The following is a 5,140-nucleotide window of genomic DNA, read 5'->3' as shown; positions in this document are numbered from 1 at the left end:
TGCATGAATTACGTATAATTATGACCTGCCCCAGAACTTAAAAAATGGAAAAAAGGGGATTCCTGAGTGACTTGCAACCAATGAAACAATTTTACACGTCAGCAGATATTTCCTATTAAGTGGAAAATCGTTCACAAAATATAGGAAGAAAATCGCTAAATCCAAAATTGATGCATATATAATAAAGATTATGTTGAGTCTTAACAATATGTTGTTTTTAAGGAAAGATAACTTATATTGATACCTCATTATTGCTTTATTTCATAATATGGTATATAGTTTTGCAAGGTATGACATATAATTATTATATAAACTCAATCAATTAGCAACAAAAATGGTACTAGTTGGTTTTGTTTCTGCCTATTAGTATGCAGTACTTTTTTTTTTCTTTCTTTTTTAACGAACAGCAGGACACCCCAGAATGCAGACTTAGCAACAACAACAAAAGTAGTCATGCCGTCACTCACCTTGCAAGTCGTCTCCCTCTCATACCAAACGACTATGATGAACACAAGGAACCATCCGAAGAGTTTCAGACGTTGGCACACTCAGTAACAGAGACATGTTAGGAGGGGCCACTGAAGTACTGAAAGTTCGTCAAACAATGCCCTTATTTGGAACACCCACAGTACTACAGTAATGATATGTGGTCGTGGAAACACTATTTTTTATCTTTTATTAGAGGAAATATACAATATTTTACAATTTTAACAGAATTATATTCAGAATTTTATCCAAGTTGACTTAAATTTACTAGAATTTTACAACAATCTCATCTTATACTTTTTACAAATAATCTATGCATTTTAATGTGGATATTTTTCTGTAGTTGCCCATATAAGATTTTATCGGTGTATATCTATTTTTTATCATCCTTGATTTTATAAACAACATTATACACCTTTTTCACCTTTTATTCTTGTTTTGTGGGCTACCCAGGTACCAACAACATACCCACAAATTAAAATTACAGGAGTGTTCCTGTCCTTTTTTGATGTGCTTCAAAATCACTATTTGGATGAATTCGACCAGAGAAGTTCACAGAAGCCCATTATAAGGTGGTTCTGGGCCACATACGACTAATTTTCGCAACGCTGAATGTCATTCATACGGCAAGGCAACGGGAGCCAGCATCTTCCCTCAAAGATGTAAGACCACGGTATATACGTGTTGGGTTCCAGAATGGCAACTTCGCTGTGGACAAAAATGAATTGCCTTTTTTGTGTCATAACCCTTGCTGTACTTTAGAATACGTGGACCGATGGACGAAGTTCTCCAGATCCAGTAAGTTAATTGGCATTATATCTAGATGGTGTTCAAAGATGATTCTCCATGTCACCTGAGCTCTCTCGACTTTAGTAGATTCACATCAACTGGGCATTTGATGTCTAGGCCAGTCCCTTACGACGCTCCTGAATGGCTGTTGATAAGCCAATCACAGGCCTGGAAACTCTCCGTCTCTCGAGAGAGAGTTCACATAGGCAGGATGTATGTTCCTCCACCTCTCCTGAGGGATACGTTTGAAAGACGTATCCCTCAGGAGAGACGGAACATACATCCCGTCCGTGTGAACTCTCTCGAGCCCCTTTAACCCAAGGAGACGAGAAATTACCCTACATAACTGAAAATGACCCAACATTCTGCGGCTTTGATAACAAATAAATATTTAGATTATGTTTATATGCAATATCATGAATACTAATAAGCATATTGATCTAAACCTACCTTGTTACAATTACCTTACACTTGAAAATATTGTCCTGCTGTCTAAGATTTTGCCCATACTACCCTACGCATAGAGCAATTACCCTACAGTTGGCAACACTGGTTTCCAGCCCTGTGACTGGCTTATCAAAACAGCTAATCAGGAGCGTCGTAAGGACGGGGCATATATATATAAATTACATTATATAATATATATATCTATATATATATTATATATAATATATATATATATATACTATATATATATATAGATATATATATATATATATATATATATATAAGATATTTATATATTGCTACTTTCAAAACATATATATTCCCTCTTTGACTGTATAAAATGTTATATATAGAGTTTTGCAACATTCTTCAGATTCCTTAGCTAGGATGTCTTAAAATGTGTGTTCAGATTTCACATAACATAATTCAAAAGTATGTAACGTAGAATGTAAAAAAAGAGAGAGATTATCTTTGTCCGTTCGAAGCTAAAGGTTTCAGTAACTTTTCATTGCCTTGAGATTAGAGGAACTCGAGTCTTCATGTTGTTTTTAAAAAACATGTCAATCATCTTACTCACTCGAGTCTGTCTCGATCGAGTCGTGTCTTTGTTGAGCAAGACTGGTTTCATACATGTACATCTTTGCCGAAACCATGTGTAGATTTCACGATTTTTTCTGTAAAGTTGCGTCATGATAGAAGCTTCTAGAAGCATTGCGTCATCTTTCGTATGCCCCAAAATGTTTTGTGCCAACTCCACTGTCCAGCTTTCGTAAGGAAGAGTTTTTTAGTTGCAACTTAGAACCGCATAGCGTTCAGACCTCCTCTCTCTCTCTCTCCCTCGACATACTTGAGATTATATTAATGTAACGTAAATTGGTCACTCGTAACTTGTAGATTTCAGATTTGATATTTCTTAGAGTTACTTAATATTATTTAGTGTTTTTTGTGGAATCTGAACAGACATTGTACAAGTGTAACAGCGCCTAATTTTGTGAAATACTGTGAAATGGTGAATTTTTTGAACAAGCTGCAGCAGAAAGAAAGAAATTGGTATACCAAGGTAAAGTGTGTTATATTTTTATTAGTTGCAACTAATAACTAATGGTTATGATGGTTTAGAGAACTAATAACTAATAGTAACAGTGGTTTGGTAAAAACTAATAACTAATAGTTACAATGGTTTGGTGAAATTTACATTTTTACACATTGCAAATTTTTGTGTTTTGCGTTTGTTTCATTTGAAGTGATTTTTGTGAATGCATTTATTCATTTTTTCTTATTGAAGTGTGTGTTTTTATTTTATATTCTGTGTGATTGATACTTTTTGCAATTTTGATATTTTCCACATTTTTTCTGTGTTTTCATTTGCATTCACAATTTAATTAACTTAGTTATGTTCATTGATTAATCGTTGCACATTTAATTGAATTTAACACTTAGAATTCTTTTCAAGTTTCATCGTTGTTTAGCACTTGTGAATTAATTTCCAAATTTTAATTTTGCCCAACAGTTGAAATTTGATTGACTTAATTTTCTTGAATTTTGTGATAAAGTAATTTTGATTTAATTTTACTTAATTAATTCAAGAATTAATTAAACTTTGCTTTGTTTCCAAGTAACAGTAATTTTCCCCGATATTGTGAATTTCACTTATAATTTTGAGTTTAATAATAAATTTTTGTATTTAAAATTTTTATAAGTTTTTCTTTAAACCAGTATATTTATAGGATTTGCTTAGGTAGAAACATAGAGGGGTAATTGATCTGTTTTCCTTCAATTTACTTGAAGTGAGTTAGAACCAGGGAAGTACTTAGACCTTCTGGAAATCATGGAAATTACTTAAGACTTTTAAAGTTTGTCCGATGGAGTCATGCCCTTTGATTACTTTAATTACCTACAAGATTACCTCATACCTGTTTTGATGAACTTAGTCTGATTTTCTGCGTTGTCAAGTGATCACTGTTGCCTTTAGAGTATTCAGTCTTTAGTACCTGTGATGAAGGTTCAGGTGTCTGGCTGTTGTGAGGTAAAAATTAATGAACGGTAAGTGTAATAACCAGATACTTGGCACTTCGTCACAATATATATATATATAATATATATATATATATAATATATATATATATATCTATATATATATATTATATATATATACATATACTTGGCACTTCGTCACTAATATATATTATATAATATGGAATATATATAGATAGAGATATTATATATATATGTAATATATATATATTATATATGCATATAGATATATGCAAATTCGAAGCACACTTGATGTGAATCTACTATAGTACTAGAGGAGGCTGAAACGTGACTGGCAGCTGCTCGGGCAACTATGGCAGCATCATCATGAACGATAACTGAATCTCCAGGAGAAACAAGATAAACAAGTGGAACAGTTGGTACGTGTCCCTCGAGCCTTTGCTGATCAATTCATGTTTGGTGGCCAAAGGATACAAGTGAAACATTTAATTAGTAAAAGTTGTCTGTTATCCTAGGAGGATTATTCGGAGAAAACGGAAAAATACGCACATACTATGTAATATCTTCCACGATTTTTATCATTTCTAAATAAAAAGAAATCTTTTACTTCTAAATCATGCGTTATATGAAACTTGAAATTTCAATTTTTTTTAATATTAGGTAACAGGCCAATTTAACATATATGAATCCTATATGAAAACAGGTCACCAAGTCCAGCCATAGCGATGTCAGTGAGGCAGTTTAAATCATAAAAACGAAACGGGAGTAGCCCATATTAGGTCTTTTTCACTAATTAGACGTTAGAGAATGGTTCCTTGGCTGTATTCGCCCAAATTTATAAACAAATATTTAGGACAACCTAAATCATTACTAATTTCTCTATTTTAGATCAACTTGACTTATCCTCTACGTAGGTACTCTAGGCTTTTTTTAGATCCTCTAGATGCATAGAGGGAAGTACAAACTATTTTCTGTTTCTAGAACGGCCAAATGCATAGGCTCTAAGTCTACATTTTATGGAAGGGGACTAAAATAAACCTCATGATCAAAACTTCCCATAAAAATGAGCGGGTCTTCGTTTATATGATTATACCAAATCATGTGAGGACCAAATTGAAGGGAAGACCCTCGTATGAACATAAAATCCATCCATAATGATATAATAATAATAATTTTTATTTACTGGCAACAGTGGGGACCACTGATTTTCCATGGCCGTGAAATCAAATAAGCTATCAACAGGCTATTTTGGTAAGTAATCGATTACCTACTGTTTGCATCAGTGCCAAACTCTCTCTCTCTCTCTCCCTCTCCTCTGTGTATGTGTGTGTGTGTGTGTGTGTGTGTGTGTGTGTGTGTTGTGTGTGTGTGTATAGGAAAGAGATTATCAGCGGGAGTGACCTAAATTGGCTTACCTGTGGAT

This window comes from Macrobrachium nipponense, chromosome 32, assembly GCF_015104395.2.
Source record: "Macrobrachium nipponense isolate FS-2020 chromosome 32, ASM1510439v2, whole genome shotgun sequence".
Taxonomy (NCBI): Eukaryota; Metazoa; Arthropoda; class Malacostraca; order Decapoda; family Palaemonidae; genus Macrobrachium; species Macrobrachium nipponense.
This window is presented reverse-complemented; position numbering follows the sequence as displayed.